Source organism: Serinus canaria, chromosome 7 (genome assembly GCF_022539315.1).
Source record: "Serinus canaria isolate serCan28SL12 chromosome 7, serCan2020, whole genome shotgun sequence".
Lineage (NCBI taxonomy): Eukaryota > Metazoa > Chordata > Aves > Passeriformes > Fringillidae > Serinus > Serinus canaria.
This window is the reverse complement of record NC_066321.1, coordinates 25459124-25473819: the sequence shown is the minus strand read 5'-3', so window position 1 is coordinate 25473819 and position 14696 is coordinate 25459124. Positions and strand designations below refer to the sequence as shown.

Sequence of the window (14696 nt, the reverse complement as noted above, 5' to 3'; positions counted from 1 at the left end):
GAGATTTTTCCTTCAGTTTCCTGAACCAAGGTAGGTTCAAAATAGTTCACTGTAAGGCTTCCTGCAACTGTGTCTCAAGTAACCAGTGTAGTCTGTCAGAGAACAACTGAAAAGTAACAAAATCCAGAAAAGGAATTGGCAGGATTCTCCTACCTCCAGAACCATTTTTCATGGTCTTTTTTTTAACAAAATATCAACTCTCATAATATTCTCAGGACAAAAATAGGAATGCTTATTATCTTAGGATACTATCCTGTACCTCTCTGCACTCTACTCAAGAGTCACTGCAAGTAACTAACAAGTATCAGTGCTGCTTTAAATTTGTGTGTATGTACATGTTAGGTAAACATATACATGCATCCAAACAGGAACACGCTTCCTCCAAATTCTTATCCTCTCACCTTTAAGTGGCTCTTCCAACACTGAGCTTTCTATTCTTTCCACTTGACACATAATACTATAAATCCAGCACTGCCAGACCAAAACAGCAGCAGAGAATTCTTGGCTGTTTTTGAGCACTCTTTTTACCTGAAAGCCAACTAGAGCCTGGCACATTTTCACCTCCTGTGCAGCTGACCCGGCTGTTTCAGAAATATGGAAAGCTGGAAGGTGTTGTATTCATTCTCACTCACCTTTTTTAACTGCAGTACAATCAAGTGATCTAAAAGCTTTGAGGAACAAAATAGGCATTAATGCCTTCATGCTGGGAGATGTACATAGATGATTAATGGCAGGCTGCTCAGGTTTTCATAATCACTATGAAAGATGACCTCAGACTGCAGATGAGGCAACACAATTTTTGGTTCAGTTAAAAAAAAATCAAAAAAATCACTGCCTTGTCATGAACTTCAGCTGTATGGAGGCAGGTAGCAGAGAGCTCAAAAGAAATTGAGTAGGGTTGTTTCTGTAGAGGAGGATTGCTGTCACAACCCATAAAACTAACCTTATTGGCAGAAAGCTAACACGGCCTTCTCACTGCACAAAAGCCTTGAGAGGTGTGGCATGAGTAACTGAACTCCACTTGCTTCCAGAGATCCAAAAATAGAGGTGAAGTGTGAATATCCCATTTGTTTCAAAACGGTGCCAACAGAAATTCCCAGTTGGGGCCTTGTCTCCTATCAAAAATGCACCTAGAGAGCTGGAGCTGCACTTAGGCAAGAGGCTGCTTCTCACTGCAGCACAACAGCTACTCTGCAGAGTAAGATCTACAGGAGATTTTGTACAGCAAAAGCTGTGCTGCTGCAGGTTTCCAAGAAAGAGCCAGACTGATGACTTGACAGTCTAAATGAGATGTTTCTAAATTTTCTGCATCAGCAAACCCCTCTCCCCCCTTCAGACCTTTGGGGTGTTTTTTGTGTTCGATTTTTTGTTTGTTTGACTGGTTCTTTACTTTTTTAACCCAGAGCAGTACACACATATCACCAAACCTATGAGAAAAAAAAATTAATGCAGACTGTTCAGTGCAGATCCAAACACCATATTGAGAGCACCAATCTGAATACTGGTGTTCTCCCAATTAAAGCATTAAAAATTATTACACTCTTCTTTACTACATGCAACAATTTCATTTTAGGTCACGTGTAAGTCATGCTTAGCAAATACACAACCAAATACTCTGTTCCTTTTTCTCCCCTGACCTGTGAGGGGACAAAGCTGGTGAGGAAATTAAGAGATCTGTGTTTGAAAACATGGACCTGAGAGTCTTCCACTCCATTCCAAAATAGAATAAAATTAAATGTGTTTCTAAAACTACAAAAAACAACAAACAAGGGTTTTCTGTCCCATTTCTGTATTTACAATGTAGTAGTATTCCATCAAACCAAGAATGAATGAAATACACCAACAATTACACTCTCTTTAATCACTATCAACAACTACATTGCTTACTAAAGTCCTCACATGTCTGTTAATCACTTTAAAGTTTAGAAACCCTCTTCTCATGTTGGTATTACACAGTGAAGTGACGTAGAGCATCTTTGGCCTTCATTTCAAAAGAAGTGGTGGAGGTGACAGAAAACAGAAATTCACATACAAGGAAGTATACATGTGAATTACAAATATCCACTTTGAACAAAACCTATTTCAGTGACTTTGTATTTTACTGTATAAATCCACATTTGTTGATACAAAGGAAGAAAGGATGCAAGTAGTCTCAAAATTCCTGTATTCTAAAGTCGTGTTTAGTGGTGGTCAGCATGGGACTAAACAGGGATACATAATATTTTTAAGTCTCTAGTCTTTTATTTAAGAAATAGGAAACATGTTTCTAACCCCAGGGAGAAAAAAAAAAAAAAAAAAAAAAAGACAGGTGTTGTTCCAGAAGCAGATTGTGAGCTGGCATTCCAATATTTAGAAGAAAGAAACAAAAAATTTTTAAGAGTTTCATGAAAAAAAAAAATCATATGACCATTCAAAACTTCTTATCCCTGTATACATTCAAGAGGTGTAACAACCTTTGCTTAAAAAGTCTGCCACGTTGTTTTTGCTTACTACTGTAACACAAAATTGCAGATATCCAGGATTTGAAAGTAGAACAAACTCAAAACACCGTCTTCTATTCTAGGCAAAAAGAGAGGGGAAAAAGCTTCCCAGCTGCAGCAAGGCAAGGCTGGCGTAAGGTGGAAAAAGGCATTTGAGCTGACATTCGCTATTAAAGCTGGGATAGAGGTCAAATCCCGTTCGCTGTGCAGCACCCAAGTCTGTGGAAAACTGGCAAAAGCAAATCCCAAACCGAGATTTACCAGCCGCAGCCTGGCTCAAGTTCACTTTGGGTTAAAAATACTACCGGGGAGAAGCAGGGCGGCAAAAGGGAACCGTATCCCTGTTACGTGACCTGCGCGCCGGGCTCGGGCTGCGCCCGCGGGTCCCGCCCGGAGCGCGGTGTTGGGTGACCGGCACCTCTGCCCGGCGCGGCCTCCCGGAGACGGAGCAACAGCGAGCCACCAGACCAAGCGCTGCCCCGGCTTCCGAGCGCAGATTTTATTAAAAGCTTCTCGTTACAGAGCCGGGGAGCGCCCCACGCACTCGTGTCCATCACGGCGGGAGTCTGTTTGTTTATCCGTGCGGCGCGCTCGGGGCGCCGGGGAAGCGGAACTCCGGCGGGCGCGGGGGCCGCGGCGGCCCCGCGGGAGGGACCCTGGAGCCCGGCGGGGCCGGGGGCGGCAGCGGGGGAGCGAGAGCCGGAGCGCACACGGCGGGGAGGGGGCGCGGGCGGGAGCGCGGCCGCCCCCCGCCGCCGCCGCTCCCCCTCGTCGTCGTCCTCCGCCACCTCCTCCGGGGGCCGGGGGGCGCGGTGCCCCTTCCCCGCCGCGCTGAGCGCCGCCGCTGGCTGCCGACAGAGCCGCCGCCGCCCGGCCGTGGCGGCCGCCGCCGGGCCGGCTCCCATCCGCCATTATCCTTTGTTCGCGGCGCGGCGGCGGCGGGGATGTTGCAGGGCTCGGCTCCATCTTTAAGGCGGGCGCCCCTCCCGCGGGCGGTGCGCGGCCGGGCCCCCGCGTCCTGCCGCCCGGCGGCTCCCCTGGTCCCCGCCGGGCTCCATTTCCTTCCCTCCCCCCCGCCCCTGTTTGCTGGGCGCCGTCCTCCTCTTACCGGTTACCAGGCTGCTCCGTCACTGCTTTCGTTCGCGCCTGGGATCTCGCCGCAGTTTTATTCTCTCCCCCACGTAACACACCGCGTCAAACTACACCTCCGCCGCGTCACTCACACACACAGGCGCTCCCAGCCCGGCGACAGGCAGGCAGCGGCCGACTGAGGAGCGCCAGCCAGGGAGCAAGCGCCGAGCGCGCCCGGCCCCGCACGGAAACCGCCGAGCGCTCACGGAAAGCGCCGAGCGCCCGCCAGGCGGCGGGAACGGCCGAGCGCGCCGCCGGCCTCCGCGGAAAGAGCCGAGCGGCCGCGGAAACGAACGAAGCGCCCAGGAGGGGGAGGCGGAAAGAGCCGAGCGGGCGGCGGGAAGGCGCGAGCGGCGCTTCCGCCCCGGGGCGGCCCGCGCGGGAAGCACCGAGCGGGGCTGCGGGGGGGGGGGGAGGGGGAGCGCGCGCTCACCCCCCGCTCCCCCCGCCCCGCCGTGCGCGCGGCCGAGGCGGCCGGAAACTCGCGAGCGCTCACGGAAGCGGCCGAGGGGCGGCGGAGGCCTCAGCTTCAGCGCGGTGTCCCCGAATCCATCGGGCTAGAAAAGACCTGCGAGATCATCGAGTCTCGCCTGTGTCTGAACACCACCATGCCGACTAGATCATGGCACTAAATGTTTAAATTCCTTAAACACCTCCGGGAACGGTGGCTCCACCACCTCCCTGGGCAGCCCATTCCAATATCTAGTCACTCTCTGTGAAAACTACTCCCTGCTGTCCAACCTAAACCTCCCCAGGCTGAACCTTAAGACTATGTCCTCTTGTCCTGTTGCTGCTTGCTTGGCGAAGGAACCCACCCTCATGTGGCTACTCTCGGTTCAGGCTGTGCTGAGAGCGGGAAGGTCTCCCCGAGCCTCCTGTTCTCCAAGCTGGGCCTCCCTCCCTCAGCCACTCCTCACAGGACTGTGCTCCAGCCTCCTCACCAGCTCCACTGCCCTTCTCTGGACACACTCCAGCACCTCAAAGCCTTTCCCCAATTGAAGGGCCCAGAACTGGACACAGCTTTCAAGGAGTGGCCTTATCTGTGCCAAGTACAGGGGGACAGTCACTGTCCTGGTCCTGCTGGCCACACAATTCCAGATACAGGTCAGGATGCCACTAGCCTCCCTGGCCCCCCAGGGACACTCTGGCTCATGCTCAGCAGCTGTCAACCACTGTCTCAAGTACTTTTCTGCTGAGCTGCTTTCCAGCTGCTCTTCCACAGTGTGTAGAGCTGCATGAGTGACAAGTGCGGGACCTGGCACTTGGTCTTGGTGAACCTCACGCCACTCTCACCACTGATCCACGCTGCCCAGATTACTCTGCAAAGCCTTCCAGCACTTCAGCAGATCAGCACTCTCACCCAGCTTGGTGTTGTCTAATTTGCTAATGGTAGACTCAAGCCCTCACCCAGATCATCAGTAGGCATATTGAATCAAACTGGGCCCTGTGCTATCCTTGGGGGACACCACCGGGGACTGGATCCCAGCTGGATGCAGCACCTTTCACCACCACTCTCTAGGCCCACCCATCCGGCCAGTTGTTAGCCCAGAGAGGAGTGCACCTGTCCACATCACGGATTGCCAGCTCTCCCAGGAGTATGCCATGGGAGATGGTATCAAAGGACCAGGCATGTCCCCACAAACACATTGGTGCCATGGGGGACCTGCTACCCCCAGCTCTGCATGTAGAGGGTGATCTTGACTCCCAGTAAGTTGCAGCTGGGTCAGTTGCTGAAGATTGGAGGTGGGCCTGATCTTAACAGGCCACACCTGTAATCAATAAGAACTAGTGCTATATAAGAGTAAGGAAAGAGGAGTGAGGGCAGTCAGATTACTGCAAGGACCTGGAGGAGTCAGTGTGCAGAGGAGCTGCCTGTATCAAGAAGGTGTGAAGCTCAGATAATATGAAATCCTTGTACTATGATGATGATAGAACCTTTGCTATCTAAGACAACACCTGCCCTCTCAGGCCCCGTGGCCAGCCCTTGCAGCCCAATACCAGGCACAGGGTGACTGCTGCTCCATCAGGACACAATATCCCCATGGAAAACCCCAGCCCTGAGCCACTGCCCCCACTGGTGCTGGAGATGGCAGAGGTGTGGCCACCAGGCACCTGAGCTATCAAACCACTATGTTCAGAGTAACTGGGGTCAAGGTGGGGGTTTGCACACATGGTGCCAGCTCTCAGGAGGGACAGAAGCTGTCAGCACAGGGCGGAGCACCAGCTATGTGTTTGTGCCTTGCCAAAGAGGAGCAGCCATATGCTGTGGTCCTCAATCTCATCTGCCAGTGTGATGTCTGTTGCCGGGGGTTTTAAATGCTGGATAGGTGAAATGTTTCTGGGAAAGGTGTTTAAAAGAGCTGCTGCCACCAGGGAGCAGGGAAAAAGCCAGTGGTGCTCCAGCCAGGTGAGTCCATCCCTGTCCTCTGTTCACAAATCCAGCTGAATGCACTCAACCATTCACCCTGAAGAATGGACTGCTCCAACTACAACCAGATAAAAACTGTCTGTACTCAGAAAAGCTGCTTTTCATTTCCCAAGACCTCAAGATGGCACCACATAACAAGATTTGAAGCTCCAAAGCCGGTTCATTTTTGCAGCTGGCCTGGCAGGACACCGCTGCCAGGTACACACCGTGTGACATGGCATTGGTGTGCCATTTAGTTCAGCTCATCTCGAGTCCTGTTTTCTCAAAAAGGTTGAACTGATTTTGCTTATGGTGAGTTTCCTCTAATTCCCCCCAAAATTGCAAGAGATGGTGCAGGGAGTGATAACAGCTGTACTTTGCCTTAGAGTTTGTTGATTACAGTTATTCTAAAATAAACCATTGATGTTTAAATAGAAAAAAAGGCATCTCAGGTTAAAAAGCTAAAACATTGCCAACATGTACTATGGCTTGGGCCACAGGTCATTTTCTGCTTCTGCTGCACTTTTTCCTCTGCCCTGCCTGCAGATGGGAGCTCCAAGGTTGCAGGATGATGTAGCCTTGGCTGCCACCAGTTTTTGCTCCAGCTGTTGTGGACCTCTGCTGTGCCTTTGGCTCATACCCATTCCTGTCTGCAGTGTATGGCTGACATGACTTTTGGAAATTATTTTTCTTTTTAGAGACTGCTAGGATATGAAAGTCTCCATGCACTAAATAGGTGTTTTACAACTCCTTTTGGGAGCAGAATGTTTCTTCCACTTAAAGCTTTTGAGACAAGCAAGAAATCTAAACTCAGTGTTCTTGATTTGGTTCATTCATTGGCAGTGGATGAAAATGCTTCTCACTCCGAATCACCAATAAAGGTGAAAAAGGCTTGTCTTACCATCACATCCTTGTCATTTCACAGGATACTGAGGTAGAGGGTTCTTTTTGATAGTGTTTTGACATTTGAACTCTAGCCCCATCACTCAGTTTTAATATTTTAATGTGTGTTTAGTAAAGTACCTTCTCTGCATTTTGTTATCATATACAAATGTAAATTAAACTAGGTGATTAAAAATATGTTTCAATTCATCTAAAACATGAACATTTTTACATTTTGCTAGAACTTCTGGATTCCTAGAAGTGATTCAAAGATCAAAGTATAAGGATTCAGCCTGTGCTCCTTTTAGTAGTAAAGTACTTTGTGTGAGAAAATATTTATTATGAGCAGAACAAATGCAGCCATCTGAGTGTCTTTTGTTTGATTCATGGATTTCTTTAACTGTTTTCTCATCCTTCTCTTTGTCCTTTATGTTACTGTTTGTATTTTATCAGCTTTTTTTTTGCTCACAAGAATGACAAAAATCACCTACATTTACCACCCATACATGTTTCCCAGGAGCGGAATTGCTTGTCCCTGTGCAGCAAGCCTAAAGAATCACAGCAATCAGAATTTAACTGAATAAATTCTGGTCCTTGAAAGGCAAATAAAGTGTAATAGCCAGATCTCAGTGTAAGGCTCCCACCAGAAACCTGTGCAGTACTCCCTGCCTGAGTGATGGCAGTGCTGCTGGTGTTCCTCCAGACCAGGCAGGGCTGCCTTTATGCAGCTTGCACACCTCCTTGCCTGCCTCTGATCCTGCTGCTCCTTTGGGGCCGATGGCACCCTGCTGACTCTGCCAGTCCTGCTCTGGCTCACAGCCCCCTGGCAGCTCCTCTGCACTTTTCTGAGAGTCTGTCAGCTCACTGATGAGTTTGCACTGGGCATCTTGAGCAGTGGCTAAGTCTCTGGTGTTAAGATTCCCCCCGGTGTTACATATCTCCATCTCTTGCACTGTCACAGAGGCTTAGACGATGGATGGATGTGAGCTGGATTCACGCTTCCTTCATACTGGCTCAGTGGCAGGGCTGTGTGGAGATCTCACACAGCTGCTGTGGAACCTTCTCACAGCTGTTTTGCACATTCCTCCTTCCCTTCTGAGCAAAATTGGGGCACTAAGCAAACGTGGAACTTCTTGGGAGAGGGAACAAAAGTCTGAGTTGCAAACCCCCCTTCTCTCACTGACATTGACACCTTCCTTTCACGGATGCCTCTTGGGGAATGTGTAGAAAATCGGATAGGAACGATGTGCCAATTACCTACAAAGTCCAACAGGGAGAGGCTGACTTGGAAAGTCAATTGGAATGCTCAGCGGTTTTCCTCTTCATCAGCAAAAGTTTGCTCGACGATGAGTGAAACCCAGCAAGATTAATTACTTTTCTTACAATTAAGCCTCAGAGGCAAATTCATTAGTTTCCAGCTTCCAGGTTGGTTACCCTGGGCAGCAGACTCCTTGCACACAGCATTGCAATTGATGGCCCATGGCCCAGGGTCCATAGAGGCTAAGGAGTGACATGGAGATGGAGAAAGGTTTGTGCTTGGCTCTGTAGTGTGGCAGTCACAGTGCACACGATGTCCTCTGGAGCAGTCAGTGCTGCTGCCCTGGCAGCATGCAGGACAGTAATTACTGTGGAAACACAGAAGCACATCTCTTTTTAGTCTGCATACCGCTGTAAAGACAGCAGCACAAAAGTGGGTTTTTTTTGCAGGCCACGAAGATCTTTGAGAGTGATTTATAACAAAATAATCTTTGGGTATCAAACATTCACTGACAACTTCTAGAGGACCACTGTGCTCTGCCAGTGCAGAAACAGAGAGTGTTTTGTACAAATGGGACATTAAGCAGAAGTAGTGCTGGGGAGGAAAGAAGGCAGAGAAGGTGAGGTGTGCTCTGGGGCTTTGCAGGTGCATACACTAATGGATATTCACCCAAGGAAATGGAGAGTATTTGCAAAAAATGAATGTGGAGAGTGACAGATATTACATTAGACAGTAAAGCATCCAGCACTTTTCACTGTACAGAGTACTGCATTGCAATTTCCAGCCTATACAAACTGACCAACTGATTTTAAAGAAGGTGTAAGAGAAGGCAGGGCTGCATCCATAGCCCTGTGATGGACATAGCCATTCAGTAGCACAGACAAAGCTCTGAACTGGTGCTGACTTTCTGAGGACGATGAAGATAATAAAGAGGTGTTATTCTGAAATCCAATGACAAAAGCATGCCAGTCCCCCATTTCGGCCTCTGCTTCTGAGACAGATGGAGGCTTAACTCCAAGCTCTCACACAGAGCAGTCTTCTGTCATTTCACAGCCTCTCGGGCTGAGCTAGAACTGCTTACTCATCAGGATATGGACAAAACCCTAGAGGTTTAGTATCTGCCACAGAGAACAAGATTCACTGGACTCCCTGAGCACTTTATTACAGAACTAGGTCTAAATTCACAGTTAACTCAGAACAAAGTAACCGATAATAGAAATGGTTTTTCAACATCATACCACTTAAAGTTAACGATCTGCAGCTCAGGCCTGCCCTGACTGCTCTTGGACATTCATCATTACTAACAGTAATAAATCTTCCTGGCCAAATACAGGCTTTACAAGCAGGCAGATTGCATGCTCAATTAGCCCAAGGAAATTGGTCACTTTGCTTAACCTCTGCTGTTTGAAATATGGAGTCACACTGCTTCACCATCCTGCTGGAGCAGCATCACGTCTCTTCCACTGATGGAACAGCCAGGGAGGGGAAATCCTCTGCCCTGAGCGGGGGATTCAGCTGTTCCCCACCACGTCTCCTTGTGTGGAGTAGAGGATCTGCCCAGCTCACAGGCTGCTGCAGCAGGGTTTGGCTGCTCTGGCCAGCACAGCCATTACTTAGGGAGCTCTGAGTGCTTTGGTTACATTCTGTGCTAAATAACAGCCCATTTCTGAATTATCAAATATCACCTCTCCCAGAAGCAGAGGCGATGTTTCAAGGGCAGGAGTGTGGGAACAGATAAGCACAAGCAGCTTTTTGACACTTTGACAGTGTGCTGTGTTTTCTAAGGGTAGCCAGAAAAATAAATCTGGCTTTTTGAGCACACTGCAGAAAGCCCAGCCCAACCCATTGTCTGAACTCCATGCAGACTAAGAAAAAGTCTAGGCTCTCCCTTCAATCCATGAAAAATGCTACCTAAATATTTTCTTCCCATTATAGCTTCACTTTTCTCATTAAGCTGAATTTCCTCTCACTTTGCTTGAGGCCTGTTTAACGATTTCTCATTTTGGTTACTTTATTCTGAGAATTTAGACCAGATTCTTCACTCAATGTCTTCTCATTGCAGAGACATCCTAGCTCATGTAACCCAGGCTCCTGAGGACCCCTGCTCCTTACCCAGAGATAAATGATGATGTGTGTTCTCACTAAACCCCCTTGTCACCAGGCTGCCTCCTTGGCCCGTATCTCTGTCCCCTCTGACTTAGCAAAGGCTTCACTCAGGCTCAGCACTGCAGGGCCAGCTCAGGTACAGTACAACCTGTTTGCCTCCCTCTCCTGTCTGCTTTCCCTGCCTTAGGATCGACAGATGCTGGCCCTGCAGAACCGCAGTTGTTGTTGTTGTTGTTATCCCATCTTATGGCAAGTCCCTCGTGCGCCAGATGTCAGCAAAACTGCTTTGGGCTGAACCTCTAAAGGTCACATAAGCTTTAAAGAGCATCTTGTGTTTTCATGTGACAGATTGTCACACAGAAGGGAGAATGGCAATGAATTGGTGACCGGGGAGGGGCTCAGACATGCTGCAAATACCTGGTACCTCTCCAAACAATGGTGACTGTTTTCTTGTCTATTAAGCCCTTTTATCACATACTTCATGGCTGGTGGGCCTGGGTATGCTCTAAAACTTTCTGATGCTTCAAGAGCTAGAAAAAGCCATGGTTGGTATAATTAGCATTCAATAACGTGCCAGGCATGGCAAATAAAATATGAATGGGTTACTGACCTGGCACTGCAGTGTACCTGGGACCCTGCACACCAAGAAGCAATTGCTGTCATGAGGCCACATTGGCCCTACACATGAGGGAGAAGGAGTTGGGGCTTCTCAGTAACACACCAGTTGGAGAGCTTTTCCTTTCAAAGAAGAATGGGATTTCATCTGCTGCACATGGAGGAAAAGCCGCTGGATGAGACACAGTGGAAGTGAAAGCCAAAATGAGAAACCAAAGCAAACTCAGTAAATTCTGTCAGGGTGAAAAGGGAAGAGAAGGGGAAAGTAGGGAATAATTCCTAAAAATGCCAGCTTTGGCCCTAAGTGCCTACATTTTAACTCAGAGATGGATGTTGAGACTGGTATATTCTCTATCACTCTGATGTTAAATACCCCATTTCCATCTGCACAGCCTGCTGGTTTTGAGCCTGTTCCTACCATATAGAAAATATTACTTAGACTGACTGCACAATTTGAAAAAACTAATTCTTACCCCTCAAGAAGCTAGCAAACACTAATTTGGTGAATAATTGTGGTTCTGGAAGAAAGAGAAGAGCTGGTGTGTAGTGTTTGCTTTCAGTATCACTATCTCTCACAGTCTTGGTTAAACAAAAGTCCATGTACATTCAGCAGCTCCATTTCTTAGCATGTTCACTTAGTATAAACTCGGGTTGCAGGATTTAGGGAAAGGAGGGAGAGGTTGTTTAAAAAGGAAAAATATAGTGGAAACATTTAAAAAGTAGTGCAGGTTGATCTGAAACAAAATGCAGGCAAAAAAGAGGGTGGGTGGAAGAAAATAATGATTACCATTAGCCCTCTTTGGTTTCCATAACAGGCTTGTGCTATCTATTACTATTTTAGCTGACGAGAGAGCCACAATTTCTTTAAAACATGCCAGGACTCCAGTCTGTCTCTCAGCCTGTAATATCCAAACAACAAATTGGGTCCCAGCTGGGATGTGTTTATCAGCTTATAAAGAACTGATTTTCTCTCCCACAGTCAGAAGGAAAGCGTTGTCTGACAACATGAACCAAGATCAGTGCTCTCCCCAAACTCCCTGCAAATGGGCAGCTTGGGCTATTGGATTGTCCAGATACTGATTCTGGCTCTGCAGCTTTAACTCTGCCCCTTCTGGCAGCCCATCACCATTGTCCATCCCATCATCCATCCCACCAGCAGGGTCCATCATCACCTTTTATCCACCTCCCACATCTTCTGCAGAACTAATTAGGCTTCCACCTCTCTGCCCAGAGGCACTGGCTTAAGTGAAAATGAGTCTAAGCTGCTTTGAATCAGAAACAGGCAAGCAGGAAGTCTTGGTCCAGACAAGTGGGTTTAGCCTTTTTGTGTGTGTGTGTGCTTATTCTTGCCTATTGTCTTTCAGGTTGATTTTTATGGACTGCTAACTATTAAAGCACAGTGATTTGTGCAATGCTTCCATTAGCCTCGCTATTATGTGTAGGTAAGAATGAGATACTGTATCTAATCACAAGTATTTATTTATCCAATGATATAACATATTTACTTGTGTGGCTATATAACATACAATTTAATTTGTTCTATGAAAATAGTGAGCCTTTCTTACTAGATTTGTGTCAAAGCATCTGAACATAAATTGGAATTCACATAAAAAATCACATTACTTTAAAGTATTCTTATTTAAGTATTGATAAAATAGCTCAGATGGGCACAGTGTAAATGACAGTAAAATTGGCATTTACAACAGCCCTATTAGACAAAAGGGAATTGGGCTGAGAGAAGCAAATCGATTTTTTTCTACTCTGTGCTTGAAGCAAAAACTGTATAGAGAGGAATATACTAATTTAGAAAATCTTAGTCAGTTAATTGGGGTACAAATGTTTGCTTTTTCCTGTCTGTCCCTCTGGGGGTGATCTCCCTGGGCTGTAGGTGAGGGCTGTGTTGGGAAGTGGCCTCTAGCCCTCCCCAAGGACCCTGTCTGACCTGGTGTCCGCTCTTGGAGATGATGACCCTCAGTCTCACTGAAGTGACCCTCACATGCCCCTGCTGGGAGCACACTCAGCAGCATTTTCAGCTCTGCCCAGGGGCTCTTGGTGCTGCCCCTGCCCTGTCTGCTGCTCCTGGGCAGCCCCAGTGAGCCACGGCTGAGAGCTGGGGAAACAGCCCTGGGCTGTCTGCATGAAAATCTGCACCAGAAATCAGCACCTCAAAAGCAGCTCCTCACCTCAATTCACACACAAAGCATCCTTGCTTGTTTTTCTTTTTTTGTGTGGTTTTTTTGACAGCCCCTGCTCATATCACACAACCATGGAAATGCTTGTTTCCCTCACGTTCTGCAGTTCCCCCAAACCCCAAGGGTACAAAGGTTTTGTGTTTCCAAGCCCCCAGCCACAACCAATGGTTGGCTGTGAGGTGCTCTGTGGCTGTCCAGCCAAGGGTTGTACCTGCTGCCCAGCTGTGGGTGTGGAGCCATGGGATTCACAGCACCAGCCTGGCTGGGGAGCAGCCAGTGGGAGCTGGCTCTGTGTGCAGGAAAAGTGGAGGCTACTGCCTGCAGATCCCCTTGGCAAGATAACTATTGATTGCCCCCCTTTCCTCCTCCCTTCACTGGTAAGGTTTGATATAAAGGAGTTGCCATGCAGAGCTGTATACAAAAGGATATTATACGATGGGGAAAAGGCAGAGCCAAGCATTTGGCTGAGTTTAGGCTGTTCTGTGCCTTTCCAAGCACGATAAAATTAACAGAATTATCTCTGTGTGTGCTAGTGCTTGTGGAAGGCTAATAGTGTCAAAATGGCAAAAGAAAATGAGAACGGGTTTGGGAAGGCAGCAGAGTGTTATCTCTAGATGAGAAGATTTGTGGTTCAATTTGAATAGCTTCACCTTGGAAAGATTCTGCTCTGAATGGAGAGTAAGTCATTCTGGGAGAGGAACTCACCTGCCCATTCCTATCAATAGGAAGAGAGTTAGAAGAACAGTGGGAAGGATGCTGCTGTATCTGGATGCAGTGCATGGAGAGCTGATTTTCCTTAGCAGAGAATATTTCCTCACTTTTATTTAGCTCTGGGGCATGGGTGATCTCTAGCCCTATGCCCATCATACCTGTCTCAATCTGCCAAATACATTTAGCTCTTTTGGGAACACAGGTACACAAGTAAAACCAATTTAAAGATCCAGTTTGTTTTAATTCATGGATGCTTTTAGCAGAGGAGGAACAAATTGGACACTACCTATCCAGGTTTCTTGCCTCAATTTGTAGTTTCTGCTGAACCTGAGTCTTGATTTCTGCAAAATGGAAATGCAGTAAGAGCTTTGTAGTTTGCAAAGCTGTAGTCAGGTCTGATCTTGCTCCTGATGTCTCCCACCACTGATTCCCATGGTGGACATGAGACCTGCCTTGAGTTACAGCAGTTTTTGTGTTTCTAAGCTCTGAATTTCACCCTCCTCTCGTTCTCTGGGCTTGCAGTCACTGTCACTTTGGTCATGGCTACATCAACTACATGTCCAAGAAGAAGGTGGGATAAACATCCCAAAGATGCTTTTGTCTTTGAGGCTTGGCCACCCTCACTGTAACTGTGATTTGAGAGGAACAGGAGGGATCATGAACTGTAGAGTGAGAAAGCAATGCAACACTGCACCATTTCAGTGCCAAATCTCCATGAGTTGGCTGACACAGACATCTCAGCAAGGCAGAATGTGGGAGCCATGGGAACCTGAAAATGCAAGAGAAAGCATCAAACTACAGCACTGACTTCTAGTGAACAGAAACAAGCTGTTTCTGTAAGCACAATGCCAAAGCTCCATTAGAGAGTGCCAACCACAGTCCACGAGGAATAACCTCAGGTTAAACAGCTGCAC

At 47.7% G+C, this 14696-nt stretch overlaps 1 protein-coding gene across 3 annotated transcripts in view; it reads right to left on the bottom strand.

Moving 5' to 3' along the window:
- Nucleotides 1-3846, bottom strand: part of CREB1 (cAMP responsive element binding protein 1) — a 35163-nt gene extending 31317 nt beyond the window's left edge. Inside the window, exon 1 of one of the 3 annotated variants that reach the window (XM_050977050.1) lies at nucleotides 3589-3846. The gene's annotated coding sequence lies outside the window, so the exon portion shown is untranslated. The remainder of the gene's footprint in view (nucleotides 1-3588) is intronic. The other 2 variants (XM_050977051.1, XM_050977049.1) reach the window with 2 other exon arrangements.
- Nucleotides 3847-14696: the final 10850 nt, after the last annotated feature.